The sequence below is a fragment of the Lissotriton helveticus genome, chromosome 8 (assembly GCF_964261635.1).
Source record: "Lissotriton helveticus chromosome 8, aLisHel1.1, whole genome shotgun sequence".
NCBI classification, from domain to species: Eukaryota; Metazoa; Chordata; class Amphibia; order Caudata; family Salamandridae; genus Lissotriton; species Lissotriton helveticus.
In genome coordinates, this window is record NC_136069.1 from 1,614,813,713 (window position 1) to 1,614,832,153 (window position 18,441).

Sequence of the window (18,441 nt, forward strand, 5' to 3'; positions counted from 1 at the left end):
AAGCGGCGAAATCAGCGGTGTCTACGTATTTAGTTGCAGCAGTTACACGGTCCAAAAGTAAGATTGATGATGACATCTTGGTGGCTGTTGCTGCCACTGAGAAGGGAGGTAAACATCCTACGGGGTTCCCTTCGAAGTACACATACCACTTAAGTCCCGAAAAGGTTCCTTTTGTGACAATTCCTGAAGTTGGAGAACGTTTGATTCCCAACTCGGATCGCAGGGCTAGCTTGATTACAGCGGCGCATGAAGGTGTGGCGTCTGCGCATGCGGGCGTCTCTGCCATTGTAGCTCAATTACAACAACGTTTCTGGTGGCTGGGACTGTACAAACAGACACGAGACTATGTCCTTCAATGTGACATTTGCCAGCAGATTAAACCTTCCACTGCTGCGCGTCCTCCACAGACACAGTTATACATTTCTAATAAACCGCTAGGTTGTGTTTATTTAGATCACTGCGGTCCTTTTTCCTCTGATACTGCGTATAAGTAAATCTTAGTAGCAGTTGATTCATGCACACGCTTTTTATTTATTTATTTATTTTATGCAATTTGTTGAGCGCACGATTACCCAAGGGTGTCTAGGCGCTTTGATAGACAGAAATAGAAGGTTGGGCCCGGGAGTCAGGGGATTAATTTGTGTGGGTATGGCCCCATCGCAGCGCTGATTCACGGACTGTCATAAGAGATTTGCATGTCTTTGTAGGGATTTTTGCCTGTGGTAACTTCCATTCGGATCAGGGTCCGGCTTTCGCCTCTAAGGCGTATAAAGATGCCATGACTTCGATGGGGGTCCAAGTCAAGTTTTCGTCTCCCTACAGACCTGAGGGTAATAGTGTAGTGGAACGAATGAACCGTGACTTAAAGCAATCTTTGACAGCTCGAGTTATAGGCACTGGCAGAAACTGGCTGGCCCACCTCAATGGCGTGCAGCGTGCACTTAATAATCTCCCTAGAAGGTCTCTGGGTGGGCGGACCCCATACGAAATGCTCTTTGGCATCAAGATGTACGTCCCTGACCTTGATGGTCTAGACTGCGTGGCTAGCGCCACAACCTTTGACGTAGATGAACATTGCAATGTTTTACAGGATCTACAAAAGACCAGAGACAGTCTTGCAAAGAAACACCAGTTCCCGCAATCATTCCCACTTTTACTTTACTGGCAAACGGTAGTTATTTACTGTTAAATAATGAAGACTGTTGTGGGTAAATTAAAGGTGTTGCTTATGTGGTAACCGTATCAGAGCGTGTGGTTTGCTGCAAAAATGTACTTTACCCACACCCGCATGGGAAAGGGGATGTTTCCATCTGGCCGCGCATCCCACCTTGACAGCGGAGTTCAATGGCATGAGTAGAATAAGGGCTCTTTTGTCCCAAAAAGAAGTGGCCTTGAGTTCGGCTCGAGAAACATTTGTGCTTCACATAGCTAACACCCGCACTGACGTTCAGGCCCTTTTAAATACTGATTTGCCGTTGCATTTCAGCGAACTGGTTCATTCAATCTTTAACGCGTCCTCCACGACTGGGCTCGCGCACTTTTTTAAAGTAGTTAGCAGCGGTCTCATGACTTCATTTGAGAAAATATTTGGGGTAATTCCTGCTTTCTTCGATTCTATTTTTTCAAGTCTGTTTGGTGGATTCCCGGTTTTGCTGGCACTGGCGGCAGGCGTTCTGGTGATATTTTGCTTTATTAAAAATGGATGCCCTTCCTGTGCAAGAAGCCGCTCAGCCCCTCCTGGCACTGTTTCGCAACAGGAAGCTTGAATAATATGGCACTCTGCCGCTTGCGACTTTAAGCACAGCATATGGATTATCGTTTCGATTTACCTATTTTACATGTGTCCAGCCTGTGTTTCATTGCCTCAGCTGCGATTTTGACTAGGCCCTTGATTTGTGTCTCTGCAAGACGGTTTCTCCTGACGTCGATTTTAATCAGCTGATGAGTCCTGTCGTTACTCACGAGTTGGTTTGTTCTGGCGAACGGATTATGGCCTTGGCAGCGATGCATGGACTAATGGGTCATTGGAACATACTCGCAGCAGCGCAAGATTTCTTGGCACAGAGCTTTCTTGAGGACCCACCGAGTTGTCCTCTGATGGTGATAGAGGCTCCGGTACTAGAAGAGCACGTATGTTCTTTCCCACTGTTAAATTGGATGGCTGAACTGTTTTCGATGAAGACGGTGACTTCATGTTGGAGGCTGTTGCTGCATATTTTGCATATTCAGTCTTGCCATAAAAACTTTCTAGGTTTCTGATCATGACACCTTTTTCTTTGAATTTTTCACCTCCCAGACCTATTGGCTTGAGTAAAAGTGAACACTGTCTTGACATTTTGGATTTTTTTAAATTAATTCATGAAAAGTTTTTTCCATCAATTTTTAAATTATAATATTGCTCATCGTTCTTGAACTCTGCTTTCATGAGGAGGCCCTTATCTTATCTTATCATATCCGTGCTCGGATCATGGGGGGGTGTCATATAGTTACTGCTTATCTATATACCGTGTTAAGTTAGCATGAGCTTATTAAATGTTTAAACGCCATTTTTTCCTTTTTGCTGCTTTTGCGCACGGCACATAATTGTTGATTTAGCTTTCAGCCTAGAAGAGCGTTGTGATTTACATAAGAATAATATGTTATTGCTCTGATATCAGCTTTGCTTGGTAAACTATGTCTGTACAGTGAGTGCTGAAGCTTCAAGGATAACTCAACACAGAATTGTTGTGAGGTCTGATCTCCGCACCTTCATAGACATAACATAAGTGCAGCTCCTGCCAAATTCTGGCTTTAGGCGCGTTTTATATTGCTTTCCATAGAGAACACATACACACTTGATGCGGTTCGCATGCAGAGAGCTGGTGAAACATGATGTGACTATTCATACTAGGATCTTGGGGCCGCCCTGCTACAACCCAAAGAGACCTTCTTAGATATTAATATAATATGCTTGTTAGGGAGGGTGAGAATTAGGTGTTGTTTACCCTTATTCATTACAGTATTTTAGCATGCTGTCACCTTTTGCTTTTTATGGACTAGTAACTATGCTGATAACTTTGCTTCTGATAATATGTTTCCTTGTATTATCTAAGATACTGCTTTTGAGAAGACGGCATTAGTAAATAAATATTTCAAATGTGCACGTGTCCTCATTTACTCCACGTTCTGGTTTGAAATGATTGTATAACGAAAGAGTGCTCATGTGTTCCACGTGACCTGAGCTATTGTAAGTTCATGTTCTGGTTTGTCTAAACATTGGGAGTTTGTTATGACCAATGAGATACTGTAGCTAGCTTGGTAAGGGGATTTTGGGTACTGAGGTGAGTTTTGGGCCACCCTCATTCACCGAGGTTCCAAATTTCTATGCACAGTTCTGTAGGAGAATGGAATTCCCGCTACAGGGGTGAGCAGCAAACACGACAGGCTTTTTGGGAGGCAGTCCCAAAAAGTTCCAGAGGCAGGGAAGCGCAAATAGTGGCTGCGCATTAAAGACAGAGTCAATGCTGTAGGAGTCACCCACCGCAGCACAGACGATTTAAAGAAGAGGTGGTATGACCTCAGGAAGAGGGCAAAGGAGAGGATTGCCGAAAGGGTGAGGGATGCAGCTGGCACAGGAGGGGGAACATCCAACGTGACTCCAAACACAGCCATTGAGGACCTCGTCGAGGCTACAATTGAGCCAGAAGCTGTTGTGGGGGTCACTCAATTGGACACATCCGGCGCATCAGCAGGAGGAGAAGGTAAGATGCATTCCAGCGCAGATATGCAGCGTGTTGTCCACCTATGCCCATCCCCCCAGGCCAATCACAGTGCATATGTAGCTGTGCCTAATGCATATCCCCTCACCAGAGTAGTGCATCATGGGAGTTGTACTCATATCATGAATGAGTGCATGTCTGACCCCTGATGTAATAGAAATGAAACCAGCTGCACATGGCCATATGTCAGTGCAAAATCTCCTTTATGTAGTTGAATTTATGCAACACAGATACATCATGGCAAAATATTAACTATGCACTGTTTCACATACAGAAGCATCACCCCTCGACTCAGATGACAGCGGACGCCTCCATCACCACCATCACCGCCACCACCACCACCATGGCGTACATCACCACCACGGCGGACATCACCACCACCACCACCACGGCGGACAACACCGCCACCACCACCACCGCGGCCAACTACAGAGAGCCGCAGGGCAAATGTCCACTCCCTGCAGGTGATGGAGTCAGAGCAGAGGCCAGCTGACACAATTGTCCCACGACAGACAGTCGTTGCTCCAACCACCCAAGCAGCAGCACGTGTCCGAGTCACGCAGCAGGCCAGGCCCCTAGGTAGAGCTGTTGAGAGAGCAGATGATCCAGCACACAGATACGGAGTGGTGGAGGCACGGATGCTGTGTGTCCAGCACCTGCAGGGGAGACACATGGGTGCTATTAACATCAACATTGCGAAACTGACAAACAAAATTGGCACCATAACAGACGCAATGCGCAAGATGACCCCAGCCGTTGCTGAGGGCAACAGAGACATCAAACTGTGCCTGCAGGAACTCACACGTGCTGTAATTTCAGGGAAGGCATGGCTTGGCAGTTCGGGCTGGACTGTTCCCATGAGGCACAGGGTAAGACTGATTTGCATATGGCCATGTCTGAACTGGGGTGACAGAGTGGGCTAAAGAACGGTGATGGATCAAACCCAGATCTGTTGACTGGGTGTGAGTGTTTGATTGGTTCAGATGCTCCGTCCATCACCACCCCCTTTTGTACCACTTTGTTCGCCATAAGTTGGCAGGTTATGCTCAGACGTGAGTCCCTTGCTCACTTTGCCACTGGATTCAAGCAAGCCGGGCTGAAGACGTCTGTAATGCCAGAAACCGGTCCTCGGAAGCTTGTTTCCGGTCCAGGGAAGGCATGGCTTGGCAGTTCGGGCTGGACTGTTCCCATGAGGCACAGGGTCAGACTGATTTGCATATGGCCATGTCTGAACTGGGGTGGCAGGGTGGGCTAAAGAACGGTGATGGATCAAACCCAGATCTGTTGACTGGGTGTGAGTGTTTGATTGGTTCAGATGCTCCGTCCATCACCACCCCCTTTTGTACCGCTTTGTTCAACATCTACATGGCCCCACTCACCACCATCGTCAGACAGAATGGGCTCAGCATTGTATCCTATGCCGACGACACCCAGCTCATCCTCTCACTCACGAAGAATCCCAAAGACACCAGACTCTGTTTCCAGGAAGGAATGAGGAACCATTCAGCCTGGATTAAAGACAGCTGTTTGAAGCTCAACTCAGAGAAGACTGAGGTCCTCATCCTCGGACCCTGCACCTTCGCCTGGTACACCACCTAGTGGCCCTCAGCCCTCCGGAATCCACCCACCCCTACTGACCACGCACTAAACCTCAGCATCATCCTCGACTCCTCCCTCTCCATGAACCGCTAGATCAACACCATCGCTTCCACCAGTTTCAACTGCCTGCGCATCCTCTGGAAAACCTTCAAATTCATCCCTCCGACTGCAGAAGGACTGTCACCCACACGCTCATAACCAGCAGACTGGACTACGGAAACACCCTATATGCCGGAATCAACAGAACCCTACTACACAATCTCCAAACCATCCAGAACGCCGCAGCCAGATTCCCCCTCGGGACACCGCTTCACGAACACATGACCCAACACCTACAAGACCTCCACTGGCTCCCCGTCAAGAAGAAGGTCACCTTCAAACTCCTCACCCATGCCTACAAATCCCTCAACAACATCGGACCTAAATACCTCAACGAGAGAGTATCCTTCCACGTACCCAAGAGGAACCTCTGCTCCGCCAACCTCTCAATGGCAGAGCAGCACCCCCGCATCTGTAGAAATCGAACAGGCAGGAGAACCTTCGCCTACATCGCTGTCAAGACCTGGAACGAGCTCCCGGTGAACATCATACACTCCCCAACCCTGCACATGTTCAGGAAGGACCTCAAGACCTGGCTTTTTGACTGATCTGGAGCTCCCCCCCCCCCATTGAGACCCTCATGGGAGAGTAGCACGCTTTAGAAAGCACTGATTGATTGACTGATCGATTATGTGTTTCAGCCATGGGATGTCAACAGCCAGGTCAAGCTTAGTACAGTATCTTATAATGTCCCTGTTAAAATTGTCCCATGGAAGAACTGGCTGTATTTTCATTAAGTCAGTTATGTATGGAAGCCCCAGATCTGCATGACATATATAGGTGGAAGAAATGCCGGGGATGCCAAAAGAAATGTTAAGAAGGCATTCTCCACCAACTGTAGAGGCTAGGTCTAAGAATTGCCCCATACACGAGCACAGTATATAGCGGTAGTGACACATTTTGTCCTGTATATGCTTAACAACTCTTCAGGAGGCCTTTTTCCCAACTTTCTTGCAAAGTTCGCTACGGCCTTGGATTTCAGAAATAATAGCTTCCTAGCGTTAACTGCCTGGGACCATGAAACCTTGTGGTCGAAGAGGATGCCTAATTAGGGGAATGTTTTTGCATGTTCTATCTTGTTATTATCTATATATATGTCCCTACACTTTGTGCTCCCTCTACTGCACTTCATAAAAAATGTCTTTGAGATATTAAGTCAGAGGCCCAAATTCCCCATATATATAGTATAGCTAGTAACACCTGTTGGAGCCCCAATTGTGTGCTTACATAAAGACGGCATCATCATCATAGAGAAGAGCCAGTATTGGGTGGTTATCAATTTGTGGCAAGTCCTGGCACTGATCCACCAATGCTTGTAGCAACCCATTGGTGTAAAGAGTAAACAAAATAGTTGCCAAGACGCAGCTCTGTCTTACCCCTCTCAGAAGCTAATGGAGCAGTGCATTCACCCTTTCCCCCCGTAACTTACTCTTGCCTTTATTCTGGCATACAGTTGCCTTAACAAAAATGTAAGAGTGGAGCTTCCACACCCATATTGGCTACTATGGTCCATAATTTGTCATGTTTTACGCAGTCAAAGGCTGCGGTTAAGTCTACGAAGGCCAGGTATAATCTATCCTGTTTGGCCACTGTGAACTTCCCGATTAAAATATTTAATTTTAATCCCCTCTCAACTGTATCCAGGCCCACCCAAAATCCAAACTGCAGCTCAGATAGTACGTTATTGTCTTTAACCCTATCCTGAAGTCTGTTGAGTACACCACTTTAGCCAAGGAGTCGAGGAGTGATGTTGGCCAGTAGCAGGCAGGGTTTTGTCAGTCCCCTTTCTAATAAAGCCTGAGGAGTAACAAGCTGCTATCACTTGCATCAGCAGTGGGCCCCAAAGCGACAGGTTGGCTTTAAAAAGTTCTACGGACACACCATCCAGACCAAGTACTTTTACTCCCTTGATAGATTTAAGCGCGCCATTTACGTCATCAAATGTAATGTGAAGGTCTATTGGGTGAACCCTTAAAGCAATTATTCCCTTCACCAGCTGTAATTCGTCTGTAGTTGGCTTGTCTATAGTGGATGTATACATATTTGAATAATGCTTCACCTATTTGTCCTCGCATCTGGCAATTTCTACAATTTCTGTTAATTGCAGGACATGACGCAAAATTATCAGCTGGGTCACTAAACCCAAAATGACAACATTGGATATATGTTTTCTTGCTCATTTCTTTAGGTTTATGAGCTCTAACGGAATGCACATTTGTTTTGCCAGTAACGTTGTTCACTGTAGATGAACTATCCCGAGAAACTATAGCTTTTTGTGATATGTGAGATCTTTCAATTCTCTTGGCTATGTCACTAACTTCGAACGTTTTGGATTTTTATGAATGAGAAGATGTTCCTGTTTTATATTTTAAGTGGAACAAAACACAAACTTGTCTCTAATGCATGTGTCTATGATCTACTGGAATTCAAAATTGTCTGAAAAACAACCAATGCAGCCACATATTCTTCATTTGGTAACTCTACTTAGTTCTTCCTCTCAAAGAAGAAGTCATGCAATTCCAAAAGAACACTTGGCTCCTCATCGAATATCCTACTCATCCTTTCTTTTGCTTCCTTGTACTCCTCCTACATTACCAGTCATCCTTGTGGTGTTTCTCCATCTGCTGGATGAAAAAAGACCCTTTAACCTGCATGCCCAAAGTGTTTTAATAGAGGATCGTTTTTTTGCTAAGCATTATAATTTACTGCATCCATTGTATTGGAGGTGACTGGGCGTGGGAGGGGAGTGTAAAAAAACAAAAGAAAATCAACTTACCTTATCTCCATTTCTCTCCTCCATTTTCTCTCACATTGGGCTGGAAACAGGAAGCACCCATGCTCCAGGTCTGAGCATCATGGTTCGGCGCTAAGCCAGGGAATGGGAGCCAGGGCATGTTCTCCACCCAAGCTGTAATGTAGCCGGGGTGTAGAACATACAAAGATTGCATGACTGTTTGGCTGGCTGGTGACTGTTTGGCTGGCCTGAGATTCATGCACACTTACAGAGTGTGCTCACCGCTCTTCCCCCTGCTCTGAGAGCAGAGCTTCCCCGCCTGCCCCACAAAGCTGCAGTAGCAGGAAAATTTATACTGATGATAACGTTGAGTTATTGTCATTTTCTTTTTTCTTTCTTTACACTGTGAAAAGCATTGGTGTGACGCTCCTTCGCCTTAGTGGAGGAGCCGCCACTGACCAGATGAGCAATAAAGGTGTAGCAATCATAGCAGGAGCACTTTGAATACATATGGTACATTCAACACTGAAGGCTCGATTCCGATCTCGGTCGGAAAGCTTGCCGAACGACTTGGGTCCGGAATGCTCTCCATACGACTCAGATCGGGGGAGTCTGACCGAACGAGTATGATGCATTTGAATGCATCGAGATATGAATTGGTTGGACTCCCATTGACTTCTTCACGGAAACCTGGACCAACACCACCTCCGGCTCCGACATCGCCACGGCCATCCCCGTCGGCTATAAGATCCAGAGAAAGGACCGGCCCACCGCCCTGGAGGGGGACTCGCTATAGCACACAAGATCCCCCTCTGGCTCTCCACATCCAGCACAAACAAACCTCATTTCAACACTCAACACCTCAACTTCCATATCCAGACAAGCCCCAGGACCATGCTACCCAGCACCCTCATCTACAGACTGCCGGGACCACACACCCAGTCGCAACCTACATCGCCGAGCTCGCCGCACCCCACGCTATCACCTCCACGGATTACCTTCTACTCGGGGACCTGAACTTACACCTTGACAACCACAACGACCCCGACTCTAGCACTCTCCTCGACAACCTCGAACTGAAGCAGCCGGTAAACACGCCCACACACAGAACCGAACATACCCTCTACCCAATCTTCGTGGGGGGAACAAACATCTGCTTCAGTCACACCACTCTTCCCCCCTGGACGGACCACCACTGAGTCCACTTCACCTTCAACACTACCACCACAGCCAAGCCCGCTCCGCGAACACCACGAAGGAACTGGAGCAAAGTCACAGAGGAACTTCTCATTACCACCCTCCTCCAAGACCCCCTCAGTGGCACGACTGACACCAACTCTGCAGCCACAGAACTTCACCACTGGATACATCTTAATGTGTGTTACAACAGATTTTTTATAAAACAGTATTTCTAGTGATAACTGTTGTATTTTAGCTATTATTCAGGTATTCCTTGTTGGTATATTACCAATTTATTAATTTTTTGTTAGTTGTTGTTCTTTGGGTCAGTCTTATCTTAGTTGTTTGTGATTTTTTATTTACCTTTTTTTGTGTTTGGTATGTTAAATGTATATTTATGTATATATATGTTTGTAACTGTTACAGCCCTGACGAAGTTCCTAAAAGGCAAAGAGGAACGAAACGCGTTGGCTGTGCCTATGCTTCATGAACAAAAAAATATTTTTGAATAAAGAAGAAGAAACTTTAAATTACAAAATTTTCACTGACTTTATTTGAGTGCACCTTCCATTTTTGTCTTTTGTATTTCATTAATCTGCACACCTCATGGCAGCGGGTGTGGGGAGAGATTGCACCACCTTAATTTGAGAACTAAACGATCCGTAGTGCTTGACCCGGTCTGCTGCTTTTGGCTCTTTTGTTTCAGCATTGGAGAGGTACAGCGGGATGGCAACCCTCACACCTTCAGCCCTTGATGAGCTGTTAAAAGGTGCTTGAAGGTGACTGAGAGGGAGGGGCTTCAGCTTCAGGACCAGGGGCATCTATTCAGATGCAAACAGCCCTGAATGCCTTATGTCTCTGCAATTTGTGTGAGACAAAAATGGCCAGACTTGGCAATGCTTGTTTCTTTTTGTTCACTGATCTGAGCTGTACAGATGTACACAAAAAACAGGAATCACCGAGAGAAACATCAAAGTCAAACTTTTTACTCTGCAGCTCAGCCTGGGCTCAGAGTTTGTAGCTCTCCGATCTCATCTGTGCAGGAGCACAGCGCCTCTTCTCAGGGTACTAGCGGGGGGTCACTGCCTCTTCTCAGGGTACCAGCGGGGGGGGGGGGGAGCGCCTCTTCTCAGAGCACCAGCGGGAGGGGGTCAGCGCCTCTTCTCATTGTACTAGCGGGGGTTCAGCGCCTCTTCTCATTGTACTAGCGGGGGGTCAGCGCCTCTTCTCAGGGCACCAGAGAGGGGTTCAGTGCCTCTTCTCAGGGCACCAGTGTGAGGTCAGCGTCTCTTCTCAGGGCACCAGCAGGGGGGGGTCAGCGCCTCTTCTCAGGGCACCAGCGGGGGGTCAGCGCCTCTTCTCAGGGCACCAGCCGGGGTCAGCGCCTCTTCTCAGGGCACCAGAGAGGGGTTCAGTGCCTCTTTTCAGGGCACCAGAGGGGGATTCAGAGCCTCTTCTCAGGGCACCAGCGGGAGGTTAGTGCTTCTTCTCAGGGCACCAGCGGGAGGTCAGCACCTCTTCTCAGGGCACCAGCGGTGGTCAGCGCCTCTTCTCAGGGCACCAGAGAGGGGTTCAGTGCCTCTTTTCAGGGCACCAGAGGGGGATTCAGAGCCTCTTCTCAGGGCACCAGCGGGAGGTCAGTGCCTCTTCTCAGGGTACTAGCGGGGGTCAGCGCCTCTTCTCAGGGCACCAGCGGGAGGGTCAGCGCCTCTTCTCAGGGCACCAGCGGGGGGTCCGCGCCTCTTCTCAGGGTGCTAGCTGGGGGTCAGCGCCTCTTCTCAGGGCACCAGCAGGGGGGGGTCAGCGCCTCCTCTCAGGGCACCAGCGGGAGGGGTTCAGCGCCTCTTCTCAGGGTACTAGCGGGGGGTCAGCGCCTCTTCTCAGGGCACCAGAGGGGGGTTCAGTGCCTCTTCTTAGGGCACCAGCGGGAGGTCAGCACCTCTTCTCAGGGCACCAGCGGGGGGTCACCGACTCTTCTCAGGGCCCCAAACATCCTCAAACTGGTCTGATTACACCAAGGCAGCACATGGTTCTTTTCACAGAGCTTAATTACTGTCACGAAATTGTAAAGAAACCTCGATTCTTCAAACATGCAGTCTATAATGTAATAAAATAAAGAAATGGCACAATCGCACCCACACTGATTAACAAAGTATGGAGGACAATCAGTTAAATCAGTTCTCTTGGAGAATCTCCTGTAAGTACTGTACATCACAGTGGGGTATGGCACAACTAACATTTTGGAGAGAGAGACTGTCTTCTCGTTGTCTTGTCCAGGAGGGGGTGAGGAGCCCTACCCCACCCTAGAAGAGACCAAGATAATACTAGAATACTGCATGCCCACCCCTGCGCCCACCCTGGTGGATCCATTTCCGCCTCCTGTGATGGCTCCTGCCCTCCACCCCCCCAGTGATGGCTCCTGTCCCCCCATGTTGTGGCTCCTGTCCCCCCCGCACCTGTGATGGCTCCTGTTCGCCCCCTGTGGTGGATCCTGTCTCTGCCCTGGGTGGCTTCTGTCCCTGTCCTGGAATGGCTCCTGCAGCGAGGAATATCCAGGAACTGATTTTTTTTCTTGACGGGCCTCTTCTCAAAAAGGCTCAGCTCAAAATTAATATGAAAAGGTGGGCGAGTGAGTAAGTGAAGGGATGGGTGGATGGCTTGGTGAATTAGTGAACGGGTGAATGGATGAATTAAAGATTGAATAGATGGATAAGGAGAGAGGATGGATGGATGGATGGATGGATTGATGAGTGAGTGGAAGGATGGAAGAGAGAAAAGGTAAATAGCTGGATGTATGGGTGGAAGAGTAGCTGGGTGGATGGATGAGTGAGAGGATGGATGAGTGAAAAGGTGTATGATGAGCGAGTGGGTGGATGAGTGAAATGATGGATGGATTGAAGAATTGATAAGTGCAAGGGTGAATGCATAAACGGATGAGTGAAAGGGTGGATGTAAGGATGGATGAGTGAGTGAAAGGGAGGGTAGATGGACAAAAGGATAAATAGATGAGTGAAGGAGTGGAAGGATAAATGGATGAGAGAAAGGATGGATGAGTGAATGGATGGATGGGTAGAAGAGTGGATGGATGAGTGTACAGATGGATAGGGTGAAAGGGTGGATGGATAATGGATGGATGAGTGAAAGGATGAATGAGTGAAATGATAGATGGAAGGATACATGAAGGATAGGTTTGCAAATGGTTGAATATGTTTGAATATGGCTGGGCTTACTTATATACTATTGCGTGACCTCTGATGTGTCTGTAAAACGTATCCAATTGTCCTGAAGTTTCGTCCTGAATTTTCACCTCCTGTCCTGAATTTGTGTCCTGAATTTTGACCCTTTGTCCTGAATTTCTACACTCACCATCCTGAATTTACACCAATGCCAGTTGGTCACCCTACTGCCCACTGCACATATTCCACAGGGCCACTGCCGCCATTGCAACCAAGCTTAGACGGACCATCAACGCATCCTTCATATCCTGCATCTTCCCAGAAGACTGGAAGCGGGCAGAGGTTAAACCACTCCTCAAGAAACCCACGGCAGACCCTGCCCACCTGAAACACTACAGGGCCATCTCCCTCCTCCCTTTCTTGGCCAAGGTCACTGAAAGACTCGTGAACGCCCAGCTGACCACCTTCATCGAAGAGCACTCCATCCTTGATGCCTCCCAGTCTGGATTCCGCAGCAACCACAGCACTGAGTCCGCCCTTCTCGCCGCCACCGATGACTTACGCATGCTACTCGACCAGGGTCACACCACGGCCCTCATCCTTCTAGACCTCTCTACAGCATTTAATACAGTTTCCCACCGCACACTCACAGCCAGACTGCAAAAACCGGGGATACAAGGAGCCGCACTCAACTGGATCCAATCCTTTCTCACCGGCAGGACCCAGAGGATCAGACTCTCTCCCTTCATCTCCAAAGCCACCGATATCGACTGCAGATTACCCCAGGGTTCCTCGCTCAGCCCCATGCTCTTCAACATCTACATGGCCTCCCCACCGTCATCATAAGACAGCATGGGCTCAGCATTGTATCCTATGCTGATGACACCCAGCTCATCCTCTCACTCACGAAGAAACCCGAAGACACCAGACTCTGCTTCCAGGAAGGAATGAAGAATGTGGCAGCCTGGATGAAGGACAGCTGTCTGAAGCTCAACTCGGAGAAAACTGAGGTCCTCATCCTCGGACCCTGGACGTCTGCCTGGGACTCCACCTGGTGGCCCTTCCGCCCTCTGGAATCCACCCATCCCTATGGACCACGCATGAAACCTTGGCATTATCCTCGACTCCTCCCACTCCATGAATCACCAGATCAATGCCATCGCTTCCACCAGCTTCAACTGCCTGCGCATCCTCCGCAAGACCCTCAAATGGATCCCTCCCAACTGCAGAAAGACCGTCACCCATGTGCTCATAATCAGCAGACTGGACTACGCAACACCTTATGTGCCGGAATCAACAGTGCTCTACTACACAGACTCCAGACGATCCAGAACGCTGCATCCAGACTCATCCCCGGGACTCCAAGCCACAAGCACATGACCCAACACCTGCAAGAGCACAACTGGCTCCCAGTCTAAAAGAGGGTCACCTTCAAACTCTTCACCCACGCCTACAAATCCCTCAACGACATCAGACCCAAATACCTCAACGAGAGTATTTGCTTCCACGTACCCAAAAGGAACCACAACTCTGATGACCTCACCCTGGCAGAAGTCCCCCGCATCCGCAGAACAAGAACAGCCAGGAGAGCCTTCTCCTACATCGCAGCCAAGACCTGGAACGAACTCCCCATGCACATCAGACGTTCCCCAACCCTGCAAACCTTCAAGAAGGACCTCAAGACCTTTCTATTGAACTGACCAACTATGCGACTGATCTGGAGATCCACCCTCTCTTAGTATCTTGAGACCCTCATGGGTGAGTAGTGCGCTTTACAAATCCCTGCTTGATTGATTGATTGATTGTGTACCGAACTGTGTTTTTTTGACAAAAGGGGTGGTTGGGGAGAATCGTGCACCCTCTGGAAGGTGCCCCTTTGTGCCTGCCACACTGTGCATGGGTGAGGAGAGGGCCTCAGTTGAAGGGGGAGCTGCTACGGGCCCCCAAAGACCGATTCCAGCAGCTGATTCATTCCAGTCAAACTGAAAAGGAAAGGCTGTCCGTACTGTTCATCATACTTGCTCGTTTGGAAAACCAAGACCATAGAGCTGCACAAATAGCTTCTGAAAGGCTTGTCCTGTCCGAGTGTCTTTCGGAACCAATTTGGTCTGCGCTTATGGTTTCCAGGCAATTGCAAAAAACAACAAGTGATGGACTGAATGTGGATCAATGTCACACACTCCCCCAGTCAAAAGATCTGGGCCCAAATCCATCGTTTTTTTGCACTCCACACCACCCTGGGTCAGATAATGGCTTTATGCAAATCAGCTCTGACCCTGTTGCCCCATGGGAACAGTCCAGTCCGAACTACAACAGCCATATCTTTCCCAGACCGGAATCAAGCATCCGAGGACCGGACCGGTTTCGAGGTAACACCTCTCTTCAGCCCGGCTAGCTTGACTCCAAGTGGTGTGGAGTGCCTGGGACCCACGTCTGGGCATCCCCAGCGCACTTAGGGCGGCAATTGCAAAAAACAACAAGTGATGGACTGAATGTGGATCAATGTCACACACTCCCCCAGTCAAAAGATCTGGGCCCAAATCCATCGTTTTTTTGCACTCCACACCACCCTGGGTCAGATAATGGCTTTATGCAAATCAGCTCTGACCCTGTTGCCCCATGGGAACAGTCCAGTCCGAACTACAACAGCCATATCTTTCCCAGACCGGAATCAAGCATCCGAGGACCGGACCGGTTTCGAGGTAACACCTCTCTTCAGCCCGGCTAGCTTGACTCCAAGTGGTGTGGAGTGCCTGGGACCCACGTCTGGGCATCCCCAGCGCACTTAGGGCGGCAATTGCAAAAAACAACAAGTGATGGACTGAATGTGGATCAATGTCACACACTCCCCCAGTCAAAAGATCTGGGCCCAAATCCATCGTTTTTTTGCACTCCACACCACCCTGGGTCAGATAATGGCTTTATGCAAATCAGCTCTGACCCTGTTGCCCCATGGGAACAGTCCAGTCCGAACTACAACAGCCATATCTTTCCCAGACCGGAATCAAGCATCCGAGGACCGGACCGGTTTCGAGGTAACACCTCTCTTCAGCCCGGCTAGCTTGACTCCAAGTGGTGTGGAGTGCCTGGGACCCACGTCTGGGCATCCCCAGCGCACTTAGGGCGGCAATTGCAAAAAACAACAAGTGATGGACTGAATGTGGATCAATGTCACACACTCCCCCAGTCAAAAGATCTGGGCCCAAATCCATCGTTTTTTTGCACTCCACACCACCCTGGGTCAGATAATGGCTTTATGCAAATCAGCTCTGACCCTGTTGCCCCATGGGAACAGTCCAGTCCGAACTACAACAGCCATATCTTTCCCAGACCGGAATCAAGCATCCGAGGACCGGACCGGTTTCGAGGTAACACCTCTCTTCAGCCCGGCTAGCTTGACTCCAAGTGGTGTGGAGTGCCTGGGACCCACGTCTGGGCATCCCCAGCGCACTTAGGGCGGCAATTGCAAAAAACAACAAGTGATGGACTGAATGTGGATCAATGTCACACACTCCCCCAGTCAAAAGATCTGGGCCCAAATCCATGGTTTCCAGGCATCATGCTTGGTCAGTCTGAACTGTGGAAGCTTCTGTCGGAAACAAGGGCTCCGGATCGGTTTAGGCAATTCCAAATCCGATTCAGAGCCCTTCCGACCGAGATCAGAATCAACCCCTATGTTCATATTGAGGACGTGCACAGCCTAGATGGGGCCTAGACATTAATTGTCTTAATAGGAGCTAGATTGTAAATTGATTTGAGCATGTGCAACCCATTTTTAACTGCATACATTAATGCAGTGGAAGTGGTTGTGGACATATTCTGGCCATAATAGTGGCTAGTAGCATTTTGAGTTGCTGGAGTATAAATGCAGTCCCCCGAATCGGATCATATAAGCATGCAAGCAATCTTTACTAACCAATATTAAGGGACACTAATTAATTATTCCAGTATTTTTGTTTTATTCCAGACAATTCTTACTCATCCCTGATGTACTGGCATCCACCCCACCAAGAAAACATTCACAACATAGTGCCAATCTAGTTAGAATTTCAACATAGTTTTTCCATGGATCCCCACTGAATGTAGGAAGATACTTGTCCAGTCTTTATTAATGAGTAGGCTGGATTACGGAAATTCCCTGTTTATGGGAATGGCGGACTATCTGTTCACGAAACTACAAGTCGTACAGAACGCTGCAGCAAAGGCAATTTGCAATAAAAGGAAGTACGACCCAGCCAAAAGCTGCCTGCGTGAGCTTCACTGGCTACCAATGAGACAGAGAGCTATCTTCAAGCTAATGTGCATAACACATAAAGCATTGCACAATACGGGCCCTCGCATCCTAAAAAATAAAATCAGATTCTATGCTCCAACGAGGAACCTGCGTTCCTGTACGGCTGCTAGAGCAAGCAACACTCGTGTGAAAACAGCTAGGATGGGTGGACGGGCGTTCTCCCACCTGGCGCCAAATAACTGGAACAAGCTGCCGCAGGAACTCAGACTAACAGACTGGTATTTGTCCTTCAGGAAGCAACTAAAAACATTTATTTTTCCAAAATCTGACTAAACACAATCCCCACTCTGTTATCTGTTAACTATTCACTACTGTCAGGATAGCGCCGTGATATCCCATTGGGGATGATTGTTTGCGCTCTATAAATACCAGAAATAGAAATAATGTCAGATAATAAAGAGCTGTGTGTAGAGCAGCCAGTTATTTTCATAATTTTATTTTTGCATCCAACCCTTTCAAAGTAGCTCAATCAAATTGCATTACTGCCACGCGCCATAAAGAGGACAAATCATAAGTTACTTACTTTATCTATCCAGCTCCCATCTCTGATGTCAGCTGTTCTCAAACTTCTTACATTTCTATGCTGACAGCTCCTGGGTCTTTTTTCACCATTGCTCTTCAGGACCATTATCTTTCACTATCCCACCATTATCAACCACTTGACATCCTCTCGTTATTTTCGATGGACTCTTCCCACACTCTTCACAGTAATCCTCCCAAAATCATAGATGTGCTTATATGCCTCACTTCTATGCCATATTTCCTCCAGTCTAACTACCCCCCTTTCATCCAAAGGATCCACAGAGGTGTCATCGTTCATTGTGCACTCTTATTTTTCTTCTCCATTTTACCAACTTAAGAGCTTTTACCTACCATTGCAATTTGTGCCTAAACCAATTGCCCCAGGGTTGACTCTTGACATGTCTACTGTGCCCTTTAACCCTTTCGCTGCGATGGCTATTCCGCCGCAGTGCTAAGGGGCGGGGGGGGGGGCGCGGCGCTCCGACGCTGGTGATGGAACTGCTCCGTCATGCCCCTCGGGTGAGCTGTGCTTGTGACGGAACGGTTCCGTCACGGCCCCGCCCGCTCAATAGAATGCGCCACGCAGGCCGTAACGGAACAGTTCCGTCACCAGCACAGCCCACCCGAGGGGCGTGACGGAGCGGTCCGTCACCAGCGTGGGAGGGGTTAAGATGCATATAATAGGCAACTATGAATGCTGTAACAGCACCAGTTATTCATTATGTTTAAACCTAGGTGTTAAAGAGGCATGGTATACTACATCTGTAAGATCTGATCCTTTATCATTTCTTATACAAGCAGCACACCCACGCTTACTTGCCTTCCCATCGAAGCGTCAGTCTCCCACCCCATTGCCTCTCCCGTGTGTATCCGTCTTTATCACTGCTAGACGTCCCCCCACTGATAGTCCTTCTTTCTCTCACAGCTGCTGAGGCATGTGTAGCACTTGCAGGCAGTCCTGGGCTTGTAGCAGTCGGGATTTGCATGCTGGGGCTTAAAAGTCTTTACATGTAATGGGAAAGGCCATCATCCTACAAAGTTCTGTTCTCCAAAGATGCAGAAGTGATTGACAATTGTTCA